The 26,388-nt window shown below is 47.9% G+C and overlaps 1 protein-coding gene across 3 annotated transcripts in view; it reads right to left on the bottom strand.

Annotated features, from left to right (window-relative positions):
* Positions 1-26,388, bottom strand: part of LOC121360640 (protein CEPU-1) — a 356,251-nt gene that overhangs the window by 102,473 nt on the left and 227,390 nt on the right. The gene's annotated exons all lie outside the window — the stretch shown is intronic.

Below are 26,388 nucleotides of genomic sequence, written 5' to 3'. Positions count from 1 at the left end.
CAGTAGGGGGTGGTAGTTTAATGAGGGTACCCCAAAAAGAATGAGCAGGGCACAAATGCCAAGACTTGTCAGTGAGCAAACCAGTCATGGCTGCCCCATCCCTGGAAGTGTCCAAGGCCAGGTTGGATGGGGCTTGGGGCAACCTGGTCTAGTGCAAGGTGTCCTGCACATGGCAGGGGGTGGGACTGAACCTCAAGGTCCCTCCTAACATAAACCATTCTGAGATTCTGTGAATTACCACCCAAAGCAGGCATTCACCCTCTGCTTCTCTATCCACTCCTCCCTCCCTCGTTCCCTCTTTGCATCCATCCGTGTCACAGGAGTTCCCCAGAGGCAGCAAGAACTGGAAAATCTCTTTGACAAGAAGTGAGGAGATCTTATTGGCATTACCGAGTGATCAGAACGACTGGGCCACCTTTGCTATAATCCATTTATTTTCCTACTTTTAGAGCTTTTGATCTCTTCGACCTATTGGATACATATGGATCAACATGAGCAGCACAGACCTCAGAGGGAAACCACACACCAGGATGAATTTCTACACCATGCTGCAAACGAGGGGGAAGACAAACACCTCTGAGGAACTTGATTTGGGGAGATAATAAATTAGAGCTTGCAGGCAAGGCAGTATTGAAACCTCAGGGTCTAAAGACCCTCGATGGTGATGATCCAACAAAGGAGTATTCATCTCCTCTGTGCTGGGGCTGCCTGAGCATCCTTCACAGTAAAATCCCCCAGACCTGAGCAGCAGGGACAGCATTACCCTGACAATGTAAACACATTAAGAAAGTAAAGAGTTACAAGCTCAGATGCCAAGTGGCGCAATCACGTCCGAGCTATTTAGCAAATAACGTGGAAAGAAGACATGATGGATAAAGACGAAATTAATGACTGAACTGGTGCTCAGTGATTATCAAGAAACTAGTGATGAGGACCTGATTACATTCACAATGGATAATAAAGGCTTGCCCCAATCAGTAATATATATACTCAGGGCTTCAAAAGGACTCATTTCCAACGCAGGGGAAAATTATGGGAGAAATTGGCTGGAAGGAAAAATGTCAACAGAGAAATGTGGGCTCGTAACACAAAACTTATTAGAGAGCCAAAAAGTCAGGACTCCACAATCCAAAAAAGACAATTTTGGCTAAAAGCCCTATTCTTATTGCTAAAGCAGCAATCAAGCATAACACAAAAATAAAAGAGGAATAGACAGCAATCAATGTACATTAGGAGTTATGAAGCACATTGATAAGGAGAGCTAAAAACACCACGGGGGAGGCAATTGCTGCCTGCCTGAAGCACGGAGGGGATTTAACAGCACTACCCCCAGCCCAGCCCAAGGCAGCTGGGCTAGAATTGGTTAGAGCGTGGTGCTAATATCACTGAGGTTCTCACAGCTAAAAGGCATCAGCAGGAATAAATCACCTTTGAGGCTGCTGGAGACCCTCTGCAAATCCAGCCATGCCATTCTCCCCTCTGCAGCTCCGTTCCCAGCTGGGAATGGGTATAAGGACAGCTCCTGTCCCCGCTGCTGCTGTCACCTTTGTGCAAAGCCACTGGAGCACCCACACCCTTGTCAGCAGGGACAGAGCCAGACCCCCATCCCACCCACAAATTCCCAACCAGCCCCAGCATTCTGAACACAAATGCCCCACTCTGAGCCCTATTTTGAGCAAGAACTCTTCCCCCAGTAATCAATTCAAGCCTTTTCTTGTCACTAACCAGCACCAGGGTACAAATAATTTTGGCTGATGTCAATACCACAGCACTGATATTGGGGAAGGAGCAGCTTCCCAGGACATTTTGTCTTAAGAGCTCCAATCCCAGCTAAGTTTTAGCCCAGGTAATTACATCTAATCTCCCCAGTTGCTCAAGCAGAGGAAAATACTCTCCTCCTACCCATCCCTGAGCGGCTGAGCTGGAAAAGCTCTGCACTGATAAACAGATGTGCCAAGCCTGGATATTATTGGAACGTCTTTCAAACAATTTGTATCCCCAGAACGGTGGTAAAGAGATATTGTATGGCAAATAAATTAAAGCATTTGGCCATAAAGCCAATAACAGAGAGAGAGAGAAAGGAGTACAGACACTGGAGGAGAGGGAGGTTTTAAATGAGATTAAAGAAAGATGGAAAGTCAACAAGAAAAGAAGGAATCCTAAAAAAAAAAAAAAAAATATTAAAGCAGCAGCAAGGATGCGCTTTCTGGGATTTGTGGATATGGCTCGGACAAAAGGTCAGCCCGTTCGTGCCAGTCTCATGAAAAACTCTGAGATGAGAGGTTAAACCCTCACAAACACCTGAAAAACAATAATGTCAGAAAATAGAAAAGCAGGAGAGGTGAGGAGCGAGGGGAGCTGCTCCGGGCACTCTCGCGCCTGGCTGAACCACCTCGCTCCCACTCTGCCAGAACACGAGGCCCAGGTAGATTGAGCACTTGCACGACTGCTGCTGCTCCAGAGTCTCTGAGATGGCTTAAAAAACCTTTTTATTAAGCCAGATGGAGAGAGGGGGAAGGGGAAGGGGAGGAGGGGAGGGCGATACATTTATGTGCCAGGTGCCAACAAGGGGGAAGGAAGAGAAAAAGAGAAATCAAGCGTGGAAAATAAGAGAAAATGTAGTCAGAGATATAAAGCCTGTCAAATTGGCTGCAAACAGTAACAAAAGCAAAGGAGAGATAGTTTTCTCTTTAACAAATGCTTTGATCAGCTGTAGTTGATATAATTACTATATAAAGCTACAGCAAGACAGAAATAAGACACATTTATCTTCACAGAGCAAAGAGAACCTTTCTGATCGCTTCCTTTCTCTCCCAAGCTGTGACAAGCAGATTCCAGGCTGGAAGGTCACACAGCTGAGACTTGGCCAGTCCCTTTCTGAGGGGCTGTGGGACCTGAGCCTGGTCCCTTGGGCTTGGCTTTGCCAGTCTGAGCCCTGGGAGCCAGCACAGCTCCCGCAGGTCACACCAAGCAATGGCCTCACACCACGGGCAGTGCCCTGGGCACACAGCCAGGGAAAAGGGGAGGTCACAGCAATGGAGGAGACCACTGATGGGGAGTTTTCCTCCCTGCGGTGAGGACTGGCTCAGGGGAAGGCTAGAAATAGCCCAGAGGAAAAGCAGATGCCCATGGGAATGAGAGGCATGGAAGGGCTCATGGAGAGCAGCACAGTGCACACCCAACCACCCAAACCTGCACAAAACAAAAAAACCTGCAAAAAACCACAGCACACCCAACCACCAAAACCTACACAAAACCCAAAAACCTACAAAAACCACAGCACAACAAACCACCAAAACCTGCACAAAAGCCAAAAAATTGCAAAAACCACAGCACAACAAACCACCAAAACCTACGCAAAAGCCAAAAACCTGCAAAAACCACAGCACGCCCAACCACCCAGACCTGCAGAAAACCCAAAAACCTGCAAAAAACCACAGCACACCAAACCACCAAAACCTGCCCTCGAGTGCACACCCAACCACCCAAACCTGCACAAAACAAAAAAACCTGCAAAAAACCACAGCACACCCAACCACCAAAACCTACACAAAACCCAAAAACCTACAAAAACCACAGCACAACAAACCACCAAAACCTGCACAAAAGCCAAAAAATTGCAAAAACCACAGCACACCCAACCACCCCAAAAACATGCAAAAAAAAAACCACAGTACACCCAACCACCAAAACCTGCCCTCACCATTCCCAGCTCAGTGCAGAGAGCAGGATAACAGCCAAGGAAATTTCCGTGACAAACCCAAACACTCCACTTGCTGCTGCAAGCATTCCACTGCACCTGCTTTGCCTCCTTCCTCCCATGGCCCTGACCTTCACCACATCCCTCTCGCCATCACAACAGCAGCCCAGGTGAGACTGCCAGGACCAAGAAATATTCCCCTGCCCCAGGAAGAGAGGGAAGTCATCCCAAGCATTTTCAGGTCACACTACACCCAGAGGTCTGATTCCATAGTTTCCAGGCATCACATTTGAATTTCAACCACTCATATTTATTTCAGTCTAGCTAGGTAATGTTAAAAATAAACACCACAACAAGCTATTTCTATGAAATATTTCCCTCTTGACAAACTGACATTGCTCACTAGAAATACAATGCAGCCCAAAAACGCTGCCAAACCCCTCCAGTCACAGCCACTGCCATGCACAGGAGGCTGTGCCTGCCTCGGTGACAGCCAGCTGAGCATCTGTCTGTGCACAAAGAGCAGGGACAGCCCTGCAGTGCCACGGGGGGTTGAGTGTGGGACATGAATCACCATGGAATGATTGGATAGTTTGGGTTGGAAGGGAGCAGAAGGGCTGTGGGGCAGGGATTGGTGGGAGCAGGGAAGGTGGGAACAGGGCTGGTGTGATTGTGCAGGGTGAGTGATGCAGCAGAACTGGGTGCCCAGGGAAGGCCAGCGCAGCACAGGGCTCAGCAGGACGCACTGTGGCCTCCAACAGGACAGCCAAGACGTGTCCCTAAGGACAGCAGAGCACACAGGTCACAGGGGATGGTGCCACACAGACACCAGGGGCACGCAGGAAGGGGGAGCGGGGCTCCTCTCCCACATTCCATGCAAACCCCTGATTTATTTAGACTGGAACAATTTGTCGTCGGCTGTAATTTTAACTACCTCCGTGCTGAGGAGCCAATCAGGGCTTGTGCTCATCGAGGCTTTTATGAGTTCCCATAAAAGCAGCAAAATGAAAACTCAGGGGCCCTTAAAATATACTCCGCGGGTTTGTGCAGTGCAATTGGAGGCTTTTATGACTCCTGTCAGGGCTTTTATGACCCTGTAAAACTGTGCAGCGGCCCAGCCTGCGATGAAAAGTGACCTCAGATGTCTTAAAAGCCTAAATGGTCCTGTACATTTACAAGATCTGCTGGCTGAATCCAGGGAAGCCCTGGGGGACGTCACCCAGGCTCAGCTCTGCTGCCGGGGAGGACACGGCGTGAGGGGCAGCACCAGAGCCTCATCATCACCCTTAAAAACACAAACCCCATATTTTTCTTAAAATATAGGGGGGAAATAAGCAGTTTCCCTTCTGTCAGGACAGGGCACAGCCATGGGATTTTTTCTGCCAAGCCATGAGCTCCCTGGCTCCACATAACGTGATTTGCAAGCAGCCGGGATGCAATCCTAGCGGAGCTCTGGAATAAGTGAGTTTGATGGCATCACACTCTCTCATTTCCCAACACAAACACCACTTGATTTAGCAGAAGCAGCAGGGTTTTGATTCCCCCCCTTAAGTGAAGGCAAGACTGGAAGATTAGGGATGCGGCAGGGAGGCAGAAAGAAAACCCATCAGGCAGGCAGTGACAAAGAAGCATTAATAAACTGCACGAGGTACCAAATGCCACGCAGAAACGGGGGAGAGAAAGGCAAAAGGATAACACAAGATCCAGAAACGTGGCCAGAGCTTGCAGGATGCTCAGGATTGGTGCTTGGAGCCAGGGCAGAATCACATTGGGTCACTAAGCCACAGAATGACAGTAAATGATGCAAATAAAACCGGTAGCACATCAAAGAGGGCATTAACAAAACACATGCCTGATCCCATAAAAAAATAAGCCATCTCCCCATGCTCTCCTGAGCAGGAAAATACGCCACAGTCTCTTCAAACAAGAAGAGTTGCTTCATGCATGAGAAAAATGTGAGTATATCAGCACAGGAAAACACCCAGTCTCCTCCAGGCCACATCCAAATATCTGTTTTATTGCACTGAGAAGGTGAGTGAGGAATCCCATCGCTGGCTGGGTCACACATTCAGCCCTGTCCAACCTGCCCTTGGACACTGCTGGGGATGGGGCAGCCTCAGCTTCTCTGGGCAACCTGTGCCAGGGCCTCCCCACCCTCACAGGAAGATTTTGTTCCTAATATCCCATCTAACGCTACTCTCTGTCAGTTTGAAGCCATTCCTCCTTGTCCTGTCCCTCCAAGCCCTTGCAACTAGTTTCACTCTGTATCAGGTTCCCCTCTGGGTGATGGTGGGACAGCTGAATTAACCATTTTTCTCCCAAAACTCTCATTTTTTAATATAACCCAAGCTCAGATGTCAGAAAATAGGTCCTGATTAATATCAACTATCCAAGCAATCCACCTTTTGATGGATATTTTATGTTGTCTCCACCTCCCCCCATCCCTTCAGTAGCCTTACAGCTTCAGCACTGTACAGGAAGGTGCAGCGAGGTATTAATTCCACAAAACAAGGGTCAAAATGAAAATGCCAATGGATGGGTAACATGCCAGGCTTGCCAAAATTCTGCAACCCATCTGGAAGTGTTCCTGAGCAACTTTGCACACCCAGCAAAACACAAATCCCACGGTAAAGCCGGTGTGGAGAGCGCAGTTTATTGCAATTAACATTCAGGGCAAACACATGCAAAATCAGGGCAAAGCTAAAAGAGAGAAACTGTCTGTATTTCCCCTCTTCCCCCTCCCTGTTTTTTGGGTTTTTTTTTTTTAGGAACAGAGCATGGATGTGGAAAATAGCCTATTGAGCCCACTTCCCCGCCTCAGAGGAGCTGCAAATGTGATCCTTTGCTAGCTCAGACAAAATCTGCCATGCTACATTAGGCTTGATAGCAAATTTGCTACTTGCAAGCTTTTATCAAAACTGTATATCTTAAAAATCTTAATAACACCGAGCTTTTGGTCGGCCTTGGCGGCTGCCTCCTTCCACCCCTCCGCATCCTCTCCCCGCCGGGCGCGCGGGGCTCTGCTCGGAACCAATTCCCAATTTGGAGCTCAGCATTTTCAGCCGTGGAAAAAAAACAGCAGAAAGTGCTGGGGTGGGGGAAGAAATCAGCCAGATCTCCACGGCGGGGATTTATTCTGGTGTGGAGATGCCCGAACGAGGCCGGAACGCTGCCTCCATGCTGCTCGTGACCTATTTCGAGGAGTTACAAGTTCATTTCTGAATGAACAACCATCCACAGGCAGCGGAACAAATGTAACACGGCCTTCAAGCCTCTCCAGCCACGTTCCCCGGCGGCTCTGAAGGTGCAAGGGCTGGTCAAAGGTGGTTTTTTTGCTCCCTGAAATTGTTTATATAGAAAAGTCTTTCTCCTCAGCCAATGTCTGCTGTCTAACAAAGGCTCTGCATATGCTGGAACTCCAGTCTCATGGGGCTGCTGTAATAGCTGGGCTCCTTTACCCAGCCACCTCTTTTAATGAAATTTATAGAAATTTAATATCTCTGAGACCTCTTTCCTTCTGTCAAATTGGGTAGAAATTGGCCAGGAATTGGCCAAAGGGCTCAGAAACTACAGAGGGGTAGGAGTGGGTAAGGCAGACAGACAGGGACCGATGATTGCACAGACTCCTCTGGAAGGATCCAAACTAAAAATCAATATCTTTTTCTTTTGTCTCTATGGGTTTGTATTTCTTTTTTGGTTTTGCTGTTAGGAGGGTGGTTTTTTACACAGCAAAATTCCACATGGAATGTTTCTATGGCAATTGCATGATGGGAAGCTTTAAGCCAGCATTGCTGGGGGCTGCAGGACACCCTTTGGAAAAGGGATGCTGTGAATCGCTCCCCCCCTCCTCAATACCTGGAGTTTTCCCCAAATCCCATTCCCACGGTGTCTAAACCCACAAGACAGCTGATGGAAAAGCAGAGGATTTGTGCCCAAGAAAGGCACAGAGCCCCTACACATTGATCCTGTTGGAGGATCAAGTCCACAAACTGGAAAAAGACACTTTAGCTCCCTAAACCTCTCCACAAAACACCAGTGTCCTCAGTGAACAAGCTCATTCAGCCTCAAAATTGAGAGAAAATGAGAAAAACTTTGGTGGAGCTGTTTAACCCCCTCTTCCAGAGTCATCTCCAACTGCAGGCGCTCCATCTGGAGCCACATTGACCAGGTTTTTTTGTTTCTGGAGTGAATTCTATCACCCAGCAACTGCCTGAGCCAGCTGGGAGCTGAGGGGTTTCCTTGAATTATATTAGAGGGATAATCTCCTCACCCTGGCTCAGGAGGGGGGGCAGGTCTTAACTCTACTACTAAAGTCGACAGAGCAGATGGGAGCAAAGCTTTCTAGGAAAATGGATGCTCTGCAGAATTCCATGAGCTAAGCAGGGCAAACATGAAGGAAGCCATCCCAGATTGCTGAAATGAAGAGAACTCTGCTTAATTCCTAATGGAAGTTTGTTCAGGTTTTAGCAAAGGGCAAAGCCTTGTCCCCTGTAAGGGGCAAGACGCTCTTGCCAAGTACAACAATATCTGGATTTTGTAGCTTGCCCAGCTCGGCTGGCCAAATCCTCAAATAATACTTAAAGATATTCTCTGAGGCTGGTCTGGACATGGAGAGCTGCTGTTGGAGCTCTCCAACACTTCCTGTCTGAGGGGCGATGGAACTTTGGCAGGCTTGTCTGAAATTAAGCTTCCAAAGGGTAGCTAATGAGATTCCTTCCTCTCCTTTCAGCCCCTTCAGAAATGCCTGATTTAGGGGGAGACCTCGAGGACTGGAGGATTTTTTTTGGTTCTTTTTATAATTCTAAGACAGGAAAAGGTGCTGAGGATCTCCTTATTCTTTCACAGGGTTTATTTCAGGTATTCAAATGCCCAAATCCGCCCACCCTGATGTTCTCTCCAGCACAGACAAACAGAGCTGCCAGTGTCTCCTTCCACTGCTCAGATTGATAACTGAGCATGAAGCTGTCGAGTCTCTCCTAGACAAGGCACAGAGAGGAGTATTTTTCCTGCATTAACCATATTACTCCTCCGCTTGACTGATTAGTTACTACACAGGATCCTCTGGATTTCCATTAGGAAAGGAAAGTGATGACAGAAGCCTGTACTTCTGGTTAATTTTGCAATTTGTCACTTTTGTTATGAAGCAAACAAAGGAACTATCTGCAAACACACCGCACCCCTCTGGGAAAGGCAAAGGTAGCTAGAGTAGGCAATTCCCAAATTCCACACAGAAAGGGATGCACCCCAAACTCCATTTCCTTGCCCCAACCCTCTTGCTATTTCAGCACAGCTGCTGGGGTCACTCCGTGCCTCTCTGCCCTGCTCTGCCCTCCATCCCCCAGCCAAGCTCTGCACACTGCATTCCCTACGAGGCTCCGGTCGCATCGCAGCCACGCTCCTCCAGCTGCACCGATTCCCTCAAGCACAGTGACCAGATAAGACCTTTATCAGTCAATTCTATTCCACAACAGGAAGAGCACGGGGTGAAATTCAAAGAGGTTGGAGTCAGACTTCATAAAAAGGGCTGATTACCCACTTCACCAACCGGAGCAGCAGCTCCTTGTGCCTCTCTGGATTCTCAGTGTTGGCTCAAACAAGGGATGCTCAGCCCCGGTTCCTTCTCCCTGTTTCCCAGCCTAGTGACATCTCTATCAGAGCTGTGGAGACTCCCCAAACCTGTTGCTCACTGCCTGTAGATCCTCAGTGCAAGGTGTGGAGAGAGGTGAAATACAGCATCTCTGTATTCCAACTGCCACCAGAACTCCAGCAGGGAAGGAAAGTCCTGGAGGAGATGAGATCCCCTCGAGTACCTCCCGTGGGAGCTATTTCCTTGCCTGGCTGCACTGCTGTGCACGTGTCACAGGGAGCTGAGGACGTGGTGTGGTGCAGACCTGCATGTCAGCTCCGAGTCTGGCTTAGAAATGAATGGTTTCTGCTATTTCCCCGAGGAGAGAGGAGCGAACGCTCCCCGCACACACACAAAATCAATAAGTCGTTGGGTCTCAGGGAACAGCTCTTTTAATTACAGCTCTCCCCTGAGCTGGGCGCAGGCTTTGCAGGTTGGCAGCACAATGGAAAACCGGGAAGGACAGTCCCTGGGGGCGTGCAGGGACCATTGGTGATGCTGGAGGTGAAGAGGGAAAATTAACCATTTCTCCCAGTACATTCCCAGTCCCGCCTCGGCACTGTCCTGATCCAGGCCAGCCTCACCTCACCCAAGTGTCAAACTCCAGGCAGACAGACACACGCTGCTATTTATCATACAGGGACTTAATCCAAAGAACCTTTTGCTGCTGGCTTTATCCATCGCATTTATCTGCTGATCTCTCCCATCTCATCTCGCATTCCGTGCAGCCTCCCCGGAGCTGCAGCTGGTTTGTGAGCAGCAGTATAAAGCCTGATTTAATACCTGGGAATGGGGAGCAGCAGCTGGGGCAATCCCTTTGCAAGGGGCATCGGGATGCTGCCAGTCCTGTCATGGTTCTCCAAGAAAACAGGCCCTTGATCCCAAAAAACACTGCCAGGAAAAAGGTGAGACCTTCGCCCTAAGCCTCCCCTGGATTCAGCCAGCTCCCCCACTCCTCCTCCCTCTCGCCTGCTCCTTCTTTAACTCCGTTTCCAAGTGCTGAGTTACTATCAAGGAAGGTTTAATAGGATCCTGGATTTTAAAGCCATTGGCAACACAGTCTGGGCCTTTTATGGTTAGTAATGAATAAAAGAACTCAAATCACCTTTTTTTTCTCTCTCTTAACAGTCTCTGCCTACAAATTAAAGTCATTGTGCTTCTCGCTCTGTCTCACTCCTTTTGTCTTCCTCCAACGCCATCTGAGCCCATGCAGAACTAGTCCAAGATGTGCCCTGATTCCCACCCCCCTTTTATTTATTTTGAAATATTTACCCCTTCCAAATCTCCCCATTACTTACTCTCACTTCCATTTCATCTTTTTGTCTTTCTATCCTTTCCTCTTTTTTTCATTCCTCCACATTATCACAGGAGCAATGACATTTTGGAACCCCACTGCAGAATGAAGCCCTTGACTCTTTCCCTAGAGCTGGCAACCAGCCCTTCACGGTAGAAAAAGCCAAAATTGCTACTATCTTGTCACCAATTCTGGTTATTTTTAGCACTCTTTCCCTTAAAGTGCCAGCTCCCCAATCATGTGATTACGACATGAATCTTATCTTTGATCTAAAAGTTTCATGCCCTCACAGCTGCCAGAGAAGTGCTGGGAAAGATGAGTCAGACTTTCAAAAACCGGCAAAAAGACTGGGCTTAACTGCATCTTGCTGAAGCTGTAACTCAGGGGGCACCTAACCCCGCTTATTAAATGTTCCTAATTTTTAATGCAATGCTGGAGAGAATTAGCCATTCAAGCACTGCTGGGTGGCTTCAGAAGTCTCCCTGTTACCTCACTTAATTAAGACAGCACTGAAGATCTTCATATCCTTTGGGTGAAGCGCTGGCTCTGTTGGACATTTTTTCATTAGCGTCACCATAAATAAGATTTCAAGGCTTGGCATTTACCACAGGAGCGGGATGAAGAAATCAACGTGAAGACAAAGCCTTTTGGTAACCACAAGTGGATTTCAAGGCAAACCCGACTCTCTTATCTTCGCATTTATCTTTATCCCATTGATACGGCGCTATCGATGGCCGGCAGCTATCTGATGGCACACTAACAGCTCTATTTGCAGCTCACACAGCGATAGCCCCTCGCCCTCCCCCATCACCAGCAGATTTTATATGACAGGAACGTTACCTGACCTTTCCTTCCACTTTTTCACCCGGTCTGGATTCATCCTGTGCGCAGAAATGACCAGCTAGCCCTAAAGAGCACCTGGGTAACTAGGAATTAGATAATTATAAAATATAAGCCAAAAAAAAACCCCATAAAACCAAGAGGGAAAAGCTCCTGATCTCCACCTTATCTACCTCCCAGTTCCTGTCTCCCTGTCTCATATTTACCCTTCTCACATGTGCTTACAATTTTCCCTTGTTCGGCACAGAGAGATGCACTGAATGACACAGGATATTTAAGTAAACATTTTACCATCCTACTGTTATTTATTATTAATAATATACTGCTAACTCTGCCCTTGTAGGCACCTCTAGGAGGGAAATAGTATTTGCAAGTGTCCAAAGGCACATTCCCTATGGATAGCTGTGCTCCCTCCCCGTGCCAACAACAGGGGCACATCCCTGTTTGTCTTCTCTGGACTTCGTGATTTTCTCCATCTTTTTTTCCACGGAGGATGCAAGCTGGATAAATGCTTCTCTCACCCCCACACAAAAGAAAACTCAATCTCTTTGCACAAGCCCCAAAATATATTTTCCCACCTTGTGACTGAACTTGAACCTCCTCCACTTCACACGCCTTCCAAAATAACCCCGAGTCGAGCAGTTCAAATTAAAGCAACAAGAGCTGAGTGTTTGGCCCCCCTGATTTCAAATGACACACTTGAAAATAAAGAGCCATTTTTGGCTTATTTTTCCATGCTTTCCCTTTCCCCCGGACAACTTGAGAGCTCTTGTATGAATGGGGAAATTATTTCAGATGGCTAAAAAGGCATTATTATTTCTACAGGAAAAATGCATGTGGAATTTGGTCCAGCTGCCATGGGAAAAGCAATCCCATCTCTGACTGACTGTAAAGGCAGATCCATGTAGGATATAAACACTCCAGAGAAATCAGAGCAGCACAAGAGCTTCCTCCAAGCTCCATGTGGCTCATGGGGACATCACCACCAAGGCCGCTGTGGCATCTCTCAGTGCAGGGGACATTTTGGGTCCCTCTTTTGGGACCAAAACCTTTCCCCACAAAGTCTCCAGGATTTTGGATCTGGGCTCCGCAAATATTCCCATTCCAGCATAAGAATTTATTGAGAACAGAATATGGTTGCACACAAGGACAGCTGATGCCTGACATTTATCTTCATGACTGAAGACGGCAGACCACAGAACATGAGAGGCAGAGTTAGTTATCTTCTCCTTAGCCATGACTGACAGTAAATGTCAGCAAAGATTAGTTATTCTGTATCATATCCATGTCACGCATGTTTTTAATTCTCCTACTGCTCCAGTACTGTTTCCACTTCCAGTTGTAATAAATCAAATGTACTTGCTCTGCGTGAAGAAGAGTTTCTGCAGTTGGAAAAGACCTGGTCACCCACTGTACCCATTTTACATGTCCTCAGCCCAGACAGAGTTCCCTGCTCTCTATTTCTGACCACAATGTTTTAATTTTGGTTAAAATTATAATTAAATCTATTTGTGCATTGCCTTCCCTCGTGATGGATCCAGCAACACAAAGTAATTCATGAGTTGTTTCACTCGATAGTGAAATGCACCCACATCTGGAGTGGAAATCTCAGAGTTTAACAACCTGACGCCATCTGAGTGGCAATTCCGGCCAGGCACAAAAAGCCATTAAGGAAGTATTTGGAAAGAAACAATGGTGAAGTCTGGAGGACACTAAAAGTACTGCCTTTGCCAGCAGAAATAAAACCCAGCTCTCTGGAACATGGTCAGTATTCAATACTTCGGGTTCAGCTCCTTGCAGTGGGGTGAGCTGTCATGAGGACAACAAACCTGCTGTGTTCTGGGGAGAGCAAACATTAATGTCCAGTTTAAATCCCAGCTCTGTGACCGAGCTAGTGACAGCTTTGGAGAGAGCCAGCTCTGCCAGGGCTGGAAGGCAGCCTGCCTCAGACTCCCTGGGCATCAGAGTGAGCCCTTCCTTGTGCCCAAGCCACCCTTAGACCCACACAGGGGCTGGAAGGATTCCATCCCACCTACTCATCCATACCTGAGCTCTTCCTCACTGTGCATCACATCACCACCCTTGGTTATCGAGTCCCATCTCTACTCAACGCAAAACGAACACAAGTGACACCAAATCTTCACCTTTGCACCCTGCTGCCTGATCTCTTTGTTTCACCCCACCTTGGCACAGGCTTTGCTGTTCTCCTTTTGGGCTCCACCTCAGGCAGGTCCCCATTGCACTCAGCCAATGATTCCAACCCAAACCCAACTCCAGCTGTATTCCAAGGTGGTTTTCATCTGTTCTTCACTTCGTCCCCTGATTCAGTGCTGGGTTTGCAGCCAGTCCTGCAAGCTGGAGGAGAAGCCAGCAACATCTCCTGAGGGCACCAGGTCCCTTCCTAATGGCTTTCATGTCTTCCTGTACCTTTAAATAATTGAAATCTCTTTATTGCTAAGTACATCCAAGCAAGAGGGCACTAAAAGTTTTAAACCTCTCTGGAGACACCAGGACCAGGAAATCTACACAACTCACAAGATGTCCTGCCACCAAAGTACCTTGTCTCCTGAAATGAGCCCGACTGTGCTGCTCCTTGGAGCCACTCCTGCGGTGGTTCCTCCCTCAGGGTGCTTGTCACTACTACGGGAAAGGCGTCCTCCTTGACTCCTAACAGCATTCTCAGATCTGGTTTAAAAAATCATCTCAGCGTAGAGCATGATGCCCACAAAGTGCTCTTCCAGAGAGCAGCGGCAGCAGGGTGACACGAGGTTCCTGTCAGCCCTACAAAAGCACAGCACGCAGCTACACGGACGTGGCTGGCCCTTGTAGTAACTAGGTTACGTTCCTAAACCACGAGGAGCATGGAGAGGCAAGTCAGATTCTCTGCCCCATGAATTCCCCAAGGGAAAGAACACCTAAAAGGCATTTTTTTTCATCCCATAAGAGGAAGGCAGCTCTACAACTGCCAGGGGTGAGACCTTGCAAGCAGGAGAAAGACACAGGTCAGCTCAGCAATGGGGCAGCTCTGGGTGCTGCTGTGGCCGCTCACCATCAGCCCACCCTGAGCTGCTGAGGAGCAGGAGGCCAGCAAGGCATCACTCAGCAATCAAATCTAACAGCTCACCCTCAAAGTCCGCATGTCTTCAGAGATGTGCCTAATTAAATAATCTTTTCCTTTCATTTGAAGACACCAGAGTGCTCTTAAAGACCCTGACAGCTTGCTGATGATCCCGAGGTGGTGGGCATGCAGTCCCTGGGTTGCACAGGGAGAGGATCAGGACCAGACAGGGGTGTGGGCACAGCAGGATCTGGGACAAACGACCCCAGACAACTGCCCTGTGCTTCAATCACCAATTGCCACTTCCAACAGCTAAATCCCCATGCATCACTCCTGATGTAAATAACCATCCATTTATAACTCCTTGTAATTACCTGCCTATTTCTGCGGCCCGCCTTCACAAGGTAGTCTCTCTGCAATTATAGTTAATTGCCTTGATTGCTACTGCATATTTGAAGAAAGTTCGGAAAAAAATGTATGAGGCAGGGTAGTTTAACAAAGAGCCATATGGGGACCAGAACAGAAAGAGTTAACATTTGAAGCTTCTGATTTATTTCTCATTCCTGTCAAAATAAACCCTGAGGATGTGAAAGCCCTTCCAGAACCACTGACACAAGTCTTGACCATTTCTGTAATAACCTGTGAAACTTTCTTTGAGCACAAGTCCCAAGCTGCAGGTGGAGCAGCCCCTGCCAGCCCTGTCCAGGTGTTCTCAGCATCACAGGGATGATGCAGGTTTGTGTCCCATTACCTACAGTAACTGCAAATATCCTTTAACCCATAATCATGGGACTCATCTGTGCCCAGGCTCTACATTTCCCAGGGCTCTCTGAGCTCCATCATTTAGCAAAATAGGCAACCTCCAGGGACAACCCTGCCCCTCCAAATCTGAGCAACCACTCCCCATGGCAGAACATTCCCTGCTCTGTGGAAGCCCAGGCTTCCACACGGGACCAAATGTCCACACAAGCCATCGGTGTCCTCGTTTGCCCTCAGTTCATTCTCTACTATCCCGACCCGGAGCTGCACCATCAGTGTTACAATCCTCAGCCAACAGGAAGGTCAAGCAGAGCAAAAGCTCCCACCAAGCCACAAATCCTCTGCTCACCTTCCTTCTGAAGGGACATCAATTACTCGGGGCTGTCAGGATGATAAGGCAGCCCGGCCTCCACAATAAGGTGGATATTCCGGCTAATAACTTCCCATTAAGCTCCTTGGAGCTGGATGTTTTCCATGCTTTTCTTCAGGGCTGCTGCCAGGGCTTGTTTGCTCTCCTTACCCAGCTAACTCTTGAAGAGATATGGCTTGAGGCACTGTTGTAAAATGAAATCTCTACCACCAGTCCTGCTGGAAATCCCTGGCAGAGCTGGACAGAGAAACCACAACCTCTGAGTTTTTGCTCTGATCCCAGCTTAGCCTTTCTCTTCCAAAGGAAGATGACAGCATTCAACACAGATGATATAAACAAAATTAAAAAAAAAAAGGAAGAATCCTCTTATCCATCACTTCTGATCAGTTTATTGCCAGCAAGCACATTCCTAGCTGAAGGGATACCAGGAGAGTATGGCTGGGATGTTATATTTCACTTTTTCTTCCCTTGATGTTAACTAACCTTCAAATGTCCTTCCCTACAAACTGAGAGGTGAATGTAGAGGTGAATCTCAAGTTCAGGGTTAGTTTATGATGCTGACCTGAAGATCCACATTTGCATCCCTTCATTTTTTCAACATATCCTGCACTTCCTCCTCATCCTTCCCAGCAGCTTGTCCTTCCAGGGCCAACAACCACATCACCACACACATGAGGATGAGGATGGACCCTTCCTTCCCTTCCTAATCCCAGGTGAGAAGTACATCAGGGATACTCTGGGAACTACCCCAAAGCACTCCTTGTGCTGCATTTCTCAAGAGTGCAGAACTGGGCTGGTCTTGTGGGGATTACCTTCACCTCAGGAAATTTGCTTGAGGAAAAAGAAATCTCTGTTCCATTAATGCTTCATAAAAATTTTACAAGGTTTCTGCTAAAGGAAGGAAAACAAACAGAGATGATGTCGGCACCCAAGCACTCTTGAAATCAAACATTCTTTCTCTAATGCTTTTTTTTTTTATATAGTACCAATCAGAAAGGCGATCAAGCACAAAGCCCACAGCTCCCAGTGCTTCCATTTCCAGCATGTGAATTTTTTCCAGCTCAGGACATTCACTCCCAGTGCTTCCACACAACCATAGTTCCCACCAAGTCTCTGGAGCAGCTGGTGAGATGAACACCAAAAAACCACCCAGACAGCCAAGGACAGCACAACCTTGACAGGATCCTGATTTTGATGGAATTCATTAACTTCACTCCACCAGCATCTAGGACTGGAATGGGATCGATGTGCATGGGCACTGTGAGTGTTTTCCAGGCACATGGGGATGGGGGAGGGAGGAAGCTCCTGTCTTTCCCTAATAAAGGTGGAAGCTTTCCATGCACCCCAGCATTAACAACTCCTTCATTAAAATCCAGAGCCTAGGCTGTTTTTTCCAGCAGGGAATGGTTCAGCACAGCCAGGATAGTAATGAGAGGTTTCCCATTAAATCCACAGCTGAGGTCTGGTCCAGCCAGAGACATTTGGAAACCGAGTACCTGAGTCAGCTCGAGACCTGTCTAATCAGTCTGGGAAAATGTCAAAGGTATTTCTGCAGCGTTTGCTGGCCAAAAAGACCCAATAATCTCTTTTTCCCCCTTGTTCCTTTGTTTTTCTGAGACCTTCCCTTTCTCTGCAGAAATATTCTGCTGTAAACATAGATGGCTCCCAAAAATCAGGCTTCTTCATAAACTGTATATTAAAAACCAACCCCCCAAAGAAAACTCTGCAACTGAATACAAAACATAGTTATTGGAGAGCTGCACAGTGACAGTGATGAGGAACAAACCCACCCAAAGTAAGGGGGGAAAAGAAGTAAATAAGGAAAATACCAAGGAAAAAAATTCTGCTGAGAATTCAGGAGACGTTAATTGTCTAAGATCAAATGTGTATGGATAAAATATACATAAGGCTCATAAATCTACATCATACAGACAGACACAATGCTAAATATATATTAGTTACTTTGCAAAACTTGAAATTAAAAGCTCTATTTTCATCCATACATGGCTTTTGCTCTCTTCACCTGCCACAGGTTCTGAGAAAGGAAAACATCTTTTCCCCTGAACAACTGCACAGTGATTTGGGGTAATCTCAGGAGATGGGAAGGATGCACTTGATGAATCCCACCAGCTGGAGGTGGGATCCACCAGCATCCCACCTCTGCAGCAAGACCCTGGCTCTTGCTGCCTCAACCCCTCAGCTCTCACCTCCAGCCTCTGTTTAACAGATGTACATTCCAAGAAGAGGAATGAAACCCTTCAGACCCTTTGGAGGAGGAGATCCCCATTTCCCAAAGCCTGCTAACACCCCAAGAATCCACACTGCACCTCACTATTCACAGCCTGGATGTGCTCCATTCCCAAGGGAGCAAAAAGCATCCAAGCTGCCGAATAAAGCCAGAGGAGATGGTTTCTCCCATCCATCTCCCCCCTGGAAATTTCACAGAGCTCTCTGTGGGTGTCTAAGCTGGTTAAATACGTAGGGGGGTCTCCCAAAACACACTGGGGATAAGTCAGATTAGGGGAGCTGCATTTCCACCTCGTATTTTTCAAGCCACTCTGCATCCCCCATGCTGCAGCCAGAGCTGCTGAGCATTAGCAGGGAGCAAAAGGAGAGAAACCCACAAGCCTAAGAGAAATGGAAAAAAAAAATAGCAATAAAGGCTTTGCTGCCTCCATGGCTGGCTCTGGAGAGGCCGGGAGGCTGGTTAATGGATGTCAGTTCTGTTTCCATTGAAGAAAAGAAAAATCAATGAAGCCTCTTAGGCAGGCAGGGCACAGCCATGGCTCTCGTGCTGCTTTGCCTTCTCCTCACCCACAAACGGAGCTTGGATCCACGTTTTCCAGCTCGGGAAGCAGAGCCAAGCAGCCCTATGGGTTCCCGCAGAGGCAGGAGAAACAGGAACATCCGTAACCTAATCCTCCACGCTGCCTCTTTACCTGCAGATGTTCACTCCCATGGATTTCTGCAGCAACAGCTGCGCTGGGGTGGGAAGAACCTCGCCTCAAACTGCCACATTGGCAGAGACCCCACTGCAGATGTAATTATAAAGCTTAAATTCTCTTCCCAGCTACTTTTGGGGTTGAGTTTTTTATTGTGCTCCTGTTGTTTTGCCACACTGACACGAGCAGCACTTTGCTGGCAGAAGGGACCCGCTCTGGGTGGTCTCCATAGAGCTGGAGTTGGATTTTTCCCTTTACTGCCTCTGTTTCAGCCTCTCATGCAGAAAAGATGCAGCTCAGACATTTTGTTAGCACTAAAAAGAATACTAATGAACTTGCAGGTTGCTGGGTGAGGCACCTAATGACAAGCCACATGCAGAATTGCTTAGCTGAGTTTCCTGGAAGTTGCAGGGATGAGATTTAAATGGACTCAGGATGCAACAACTCACCAAAAAAGCCATTTCTTCCCCTATTTCTGCTTAGTGCAGTACCAGGTGTTTTCCTGCTACTCAACACCCTCATGAGGCTCTAATACACCTGATCAATGTTAGATATTTTCTATTCTGATCCTGTGACTTCCTCTAAATGCTGGGGTTAGGATTTATCACCTCACCAGCCAAGTTCAACCATTTGGACCCCATTTTGTAGCAAATGGAGAGAAAGAGGCACTGCTAGGACACAATCTGCCCGACCTATTTTAGACACCTGCCTTAGACTGGGATGAACTGCATCCTAAAAAGGCCCATTGCTCCCCAGTGACTGCAAAGGGGGACTGGACAAACATGCTCAGACACAGCCATCCATCATCTCAGACACCTGCAGTTACAGGAGCAGGTATCTCAGACTGCTCCTCCTTTTCTGGGCTCCTATGGAAATGCTCATGGATCAAGCTTTTGACAGAATTTTTGCCAGTTCCTTTGCTTTTTCTTTCTTCCCCCTTAGCCCATGTCCTTCTGTAGTCAACAAGGGACAGGACTCTGGGAGATGGGCTGGTCCCTCTTCCCAAAACCTGCTTGGATCAGATACCTAATTTCTGGATGCCAAAATTTCTGGATGGATCTAAGTGGGAGCACAGAATAATGACATCCATGACAGAATCAAAGCATCCTGGTTTAAGACATGAATGAAGCAGTCTCTGACAAGAGCACACTGCTCTCCCAAAGTTAATGTCTCACTCAGGCTGAGAGAGCCCTCCCAGCCCTTGGTGGAGGAGTTCTCCAGCAAACAGCTGCCTGAAAGTACAGCTGCAGCATCTTGGGGTAAGGATCAGAGCTTAGGAAAAGGGAAGGGGCTCATTTTGGAGAGGAAGCCAGGTGTTACCAGAAATAAAAGATAAAGCACCACATCCTACCTGAGGCAAAGTCCATCTCCACCGAGGAGCTTTCTACAGCACCAAAAAATAGACTCAAATCTAAAATCTCTCATGCTGGGGAAAAGTTGGATATGGATCCCATTTTCCAAACTGCCTTGTCTCCAAATAACATACCCTCATACATTTTTAGCCTTGAGTCCTACTGGGATGAGCTTATTCAATCATGCTTTTCACCTGCACACCTCTGTCTTGCAATCTTCCTCAATAATTCGTGAAGCCTTTGGCCAATTTTAACTAAATTTGACAGAGGAACAGATGGCTCAAAGACATTAAGTACCTGCAAGTCTAGTGCAGATAGGCAGCCAGGTACAGGAGAGGGATGCTGCGAGTGCCCCACGGAGGGAAAGGCCACAGGAAAATGAGATTCATCCTCATCTGAACCTCAGAGAATCCACTCAGCACAAAGCCTTTCCAAACGTCCTCACCACAGGCAGCAAATCATTGACTCCTACTTGGATTAAAATGAAGTAAACTTAAAAGAACCCCGGCTTTATCGGCCTCTGTGCCAGTCAGAGGATGGATTTTGCATATGAAATCAGAGCCTGTGTGACAACTCAGACAAAGGAGGAAAACCAACACAGAACGAAAGTCAAGTTGCCGCCGGCACCAAGAAACTACAGGAAATCTTGCACCAATCCTTCCCACGTCTATCCAAAGCTCCTGGATGCTGCAGGTGGGGTGAGGGGATGACTGATGCAGCAAATTTTAGGTGGTTCCTGCACCAAATTTTTCTTGTCTCTATTCAAGGCATTTCTTGCATCAAGGGAGGGCACAAAACACACGATCTCAGCGGCCCCGGGCTCGCCCAGCACGCCAGACGCCAGTAATAGAGCTGCTCATCTATTTCCCATCAATGTATCTTCTTAATGAGGGAAGATGGCTTTTTAATAAATAAAAGCTTTCACCAAAAATAGCTGCACGGTCATCTATAATCCCCTGAAAACTTCTAGAGGTCTAAAGTTGAGGCGCAAAGCACAGAGCAAAGAGTTAGTGGGGGGTGGTGAGGAAATAGGGCAGCCACTCCCAAACCTTTACAGCCAGAAAGAAATGCAGAACACCTTTTCTGCACACACCTGCACATGCCTCGCCCTCCCAGTACTAAAGCCGTATCAAAAGCATTTTGCAAACTAATATTCCCAAAGTCCCAGAGCTTAGGCAAGTACTTTTGTTTCTATTTCAGTGCAGGTGGGAAAGAGGCAAAGAGCAGCAAAATTACTTCATTGCAAAGGGCGAGCTGGTGGCACAGTGAGGACGGAGGAGGCAGCAGCACCCCCGAGCCAAAACCAGGGAGGGATTAGGCACTGAGCCTGTGGCCACCTCCCCTTTCGTGTCTATCAGCACCATCTCCCCTCTCCTCCAAGTAAAGCAGATTTGTCCACAAAATCAGCTCCGGGTGGTGCAGCCTCGCCCAGCAGGTACAGATGGACTCGCTGATCAAGATGAATCATTTGGCACGTTCCAATGACCCGGGCGCAACTGCAGAAGAGGCTCTTTGCTCAGGGCCCTCTCCAGGGCCAGGGCATCAGGGACAAAAATGAAAGGAGCCTCCAAAACAGGCAGGGCCCCCACATCTGGCCCCTCCAGCTCATCTGCCCCCTCCCCACCAAGGTCTGGCTTGTTTGCCTCACCGAAGCCCCCTCCCCGCTCTCAGACAAGGTTAATAGGGTAGAGAGAGAGCATCTGTTTATGAGAAGGTTATCAAGTGAAAGGCAGCAACGCAGCCTCCAAACCAGCTTTTCATAGCCTCTTACTTATTATTTAATTTGGCTCCAGTACGTGAAATTAGGCTAATGGCTGTTAAGTGGTTAAGGCACGCACATTGTCCATCTGCCGAGAAGGCTCCAGGCCGTTGTTCTGTTTCAAAGGCTAAGGAGGAAAAATAATATGAGTTGCATGCTGTTAGTTTGAGAGCTCATAAATGCATTTTTTCCCTCTTTCCCTCGCTTTTATATTTCTTTTATCTCTAGTGCTTTGCCTCTTGCAGCATTAGGAACTTCTGGAAAGCGAGTTACCGGCTTTTTTTTTTTTTTTTTTCAGTGCTCTTATGCCTTTTTTTGCCTTTATTTTTTTTTTTTCTAAGCAGAGGGAAGGGTGAGCCAGCCCGTTCCAGCAATGCCACAGCCACCAGCTGTTGCTATCTTCCCATTCAGCCAAGCTCAGTGCAGCATCCCCCATTTGAGAGCAGGAGAATTAAGCACAAAGCCCTGAGCTTTTGTCTCTTCTCCTTGACACCAGGACTGGCAGCTTCTCTCCACCAACACAACATCAGCTCTGCAGTTTTCCTTACGCACAATCTGGAGCACTCAACCCCTCCCCACCTGCGCTCCTTGCTGCATTTAATGAGCAGTTCTACACATTGCATGGAAGACGGGTGTTTTTCTACACATTTTAAACCTTAAATGATGCAAGCTCAGGCTGGAGCTCCCTCTTCCCTTGAGTTTTGCACATAACCATCACCCACGCGGATTCTCGGGTGTCTCGTACAAGAGTTGAGCTTGTTCTGTCATTACTTCAGAGGAATAATGAGGTCTCTCAAGCTTGACTGTTTTTATGGGAGTTGTAGGAATGTAACCTCCCTGTAAAACCTGACCAAAACCAGGCAGCTGATTCACAAAAGCCAGCAGAAATGGTGAAGGGGAAAAGGGACACCTGGACCTTTCTTCCATGCATCCACAAAGAAGGTGTGAATGACTTTAAGGCAGATGAGCCAAAGACAGCAAGGCTAAACTGCATGTCAAACCTAGCCAAAAATCCTTGGAATCATGGGATCACAGAATGGTTTGGGTTGCAAATTTAAAGGCCACCTAGTCCCATCCCCCCACCAGGGGCACCTTCTACCCAGGTTATTCTGAGTCCCGTCCAACCTAGCCTAGAACACTTTAAGGGACAGGACAGACACAGTTTCTCTGGGCAACCCATGCCAGGGCCTCAGCACCCTCAAAGGGACTGGAAATTTCTTCCCAATATCCCATCTAACCCTGCCCTCCCACAGTGGTGGGAAACCATTCCCCTTTGTTCCATCAGGCAAGAGAAACTGCTTTACCTGACAGCAGCCCTGGGAAGGAGGGGGCTCTGAGGAGGGGAAGAGCAGGCAGGAAAGAGAAGGGAAAGAACCTCCAGCCACTGCAAAAAAATAGGAGCCCAAAGCCATCTCTGTTCCTTGTGTAGGAGCTGAGCTGACTCTGAGTGAGGAGGGTTATTTATGGGGACACGAGGAAGGAGAAGGCAGCTGACGAGCAGATCTCATTTTCCTCCATTACTGCAACAACCCCACTTGAAATCCAACTTTATTTCTTCCTTTCCAAGCCAGGGAAAAAATAAATAACTGAATGCCACAAACAAACTCAGCCTTCCATCCTTGTTATCCCCTGATTTTGCCAGAGGTTAGCGGGGTGGTTTCAGACTCGCAGCAGGGGAAACAAGCAGCAGTTGGCATCACCAGGAGAAAAGATTGGAGCATTTACCATCAGGCTTGTCCCCTCACCTCTCCTGAAAGGAGCCCCCAGTGCTGCTTTTCCACAGAAACACTTTTCCAGGGCATAGCTGTGGCATCCATGCTTGCCATCTGCTCTATCTCCCCTGGCTTTATCCCTCTGTACTGCCTCTCTCACCAGGTATCTGCAGGAATTACTCCTCCCCACTTGTACCTTTGTTCACCTCTGTACATATAAATACATATTTATATTGTTAAAAATCTTTCTATAGTTTACATTCTTCATATATAAATATAGATTTTTTTTTTTTCATATTGGGGGCTGGCACTAGATTATCTTTAAGGCCCCTTCCAGCCTGAGCATTTCTATGATCCCATGATAAACAGACACAAATTTGGTCTCTGCATGTGCCGATGGCTGACATGTGCAGAACGAATTGTGCTCAGGGGTGCTTTGTTATAACATTCAACCCCTAAATTCCCAGCTCTATAGTCACTTTGACACTGCTCTCTTGCTTCCCTGCTGAACCCGACCCAAAACACACCATCCAGACTGTGTTTTTTGGGGAAAGATATGAGGAAAACAGGAAATTAAGCTGCTGGTGCTGCCTGATGGGAGGATAAAGCGGCTGTGTGCTGGAATAACCACCAAAGCGAGATGCTCAGCCCATGTCCTGCAGCTCTGCACCTGCTTGTGCTGACAAATAACTGCCCAGCCTACAGAGCATTCTGGGACTATGGAAGGGAGCAGGATTCACAGAAAACTGCCCAGATTTGGTCGACCAGTGTGGGAATCTCACACTGGTGCAGCAGTTTCTGGGGGGGAAGTGAGCTTGTGCAATATTTTTATTTGACACTGGCAGAAGCCCTGCTCCGACACATTTTTCCCTGTTCTGCTGCCAGCGCTGCTTAATTCCCGTGGCAGGCTGGCGGGAGCGGTGAAGCGATCCTAGCAGAAGTCTGACACCAGGAGAGTTCTGTGTGAATAGCATATCCTGCAAATCTGCAGGATACAGAACATCTGAAAACCAGGTTAAGGGATAAATACTGACAAGCCCTGACTGGAGAACAGAGTGTTCATTCAAGCACCTGCATGAACTGGAGGATTGTTACGGTTTTCCCTCTAAATGCTGCTGAACCAGGTGATAGAGCCACATGGAAAACCAGAAGGAGAAGGCAATTCAGAACTTCCAACCTTCCCCCAGAGTGGGGGAGGGGGGGGGCTTCCATCTGAAATTGGGGGAAGTTGGCAGGGCAGGGTTTGCAGGAAGCATCTTTCAAGGAGTCCTACTCCTTACCATGCTGCCAGGGAGCATATGCAAGGAAGAGAAGGATTTGCTCTGATCATTCCTGTTTTGAAGGGGTTTTTTGGCCCTAATCGCCAGCAATTTTGGCAAGAGGTTTCCCAAGCACTGAGCTGGCAGTTGTAGGGAAGAGGGTGGCTTTATCCAAGACATAAAAATCCAGGGAGATGGCTTTGAACTACAGCTGATGCAGAAGAAAGACAAAAAGGAAATATCCTCGTGGGCACAGCAGCTGCTTCAGAGACAGCAGGGAAAATTTGTGGAGGGGAGGCTGAGCTCAGAGAAGAGTTTTTCCCAGGCTGCAGGATCACAGTGTGAAAGGAGGAGGCCTGAGGAGGATAGGCTCCATAATTTTCATCTGATTCCTTTAAGAAAGGAAAGCTTTGACCCCCTCCTCTCGTCTCAGGGGAGCAGGGAAAGAGGACACGCTGCTCACAGCCTGCAGCCTCGCTGGTGGGACGGGAAATTGCTCTGCTCCTGCTGGGATCTGCAGCCCAGGCCTCTATGGGGAGTGATGGATGAAAGGGAGGGAGAGGAGGAGGAAGCTGTGTCCTAAGGCTCTGCAGCAGCAAATGGCCTCAGCGATTAGAACTGAGTGGGCAGCTGTGTATCACTCTGGATTTTCTGCCTGTTTCATCACTAGCAGTGACTCAGGAATATTCTTCATCGCCCTCAAGCGAGGATATGATCATTTTCTGCCACTTGAGATTAAGCTAATTTTACAGCAGCTTAGAGGGAGAGAGATGTCATGTGCTGATTTCTGTACTGTCTGCATCACCCGGTGCTGCAGCACGGCCAGATCTTAGGTGCTGACAGCTGGAAGTTAAATCACCCTGCATCAGGACAGAAAACCCAGGGAAAGGGGGTTTGGAGCTGCAGGGCCCAGAAAGATGAGAGCAGAAAAGCAGCACAAATTCAAGAATTCCCAGCAAGGAGAAACCTAATATCATCCCTTCTCCAGGTTCATAGAATCCCAGCATGGTTTGGGATGGATGGGACCTTAAAGATCCATCTTATTCCACCTCCTGCCATGGGCAGGGACACCTCCACTATCCCAGGTTGCTCCGAGCTGGGCTTGGACACTTTTAGGGCTGAGGCAGCCACAACTTTCCTGGGCCATGTGTGCCAGTCCTTTTCATTAGTAGAAGCACCCTGACTGCCTGAAGGTGTAGAATCTGCTCCTGATAGGACAAATGTGCTGAGCAAGACTGATGGACAGAAGGCAGATCTCACCACTCAAATCCAACCAGTCCCAGAAACTCCCAAATTTCCCAAAACGAAATCCCAGTGAGTGAGTAGCTCACTTTTCAGAGAATCCCAGAATGGTTTGGATAACGGAAGCAACCTTAAAGTTCATCTCAATCCAACTCCCTGCCATGGGCAGGGACACCTTCCACTAGACCAGGTTGCTCAAAGTGAAAAGCATTCACAATGGTGGTGCCAAATCACTCCCTTAGCACATCAGATCCTGGGTCTGGCTGAGCTCTCCCTCTGATCCTATCAGAGCTTCCCACAGAGCTGGGATGAGGTGGCAGCAGAACCAAGTGCCACCACTGACACTGCAGCTGGACCGTCCGGGCTCCTGGCTGGGAACCAGCCCTACAGCCACATTCAGATGGGTTTTCTTGCTCACTGCTCAGGCCATTTATTTATTTTCGAGATGCAAAAGCTGCCTTCTCACCAGGCCCTG

This window comes from Pyrgilauda ruficollis, unplaced genomic scaffold (genome assembly GCF_017590135.1).
Source record: "Pyrgilauda ruficollis isolate IOZ18807 unplaced genomic scaffold, ASM1759013v1 scaffold52, whole genome shotgun sequence".
Taxonomy (NCBI): domain Eukaryota; kingdom Metazoa; phylum Chordata; class Aves; order Passeriformes; family Passeridae; genus Pyrgilauda; species Pyrgilauda ruficollis.
Note: the sequence above shows the minus strand (reverse complement) of the source record. Positions and strands in the feature narration are given on the sequence as shown.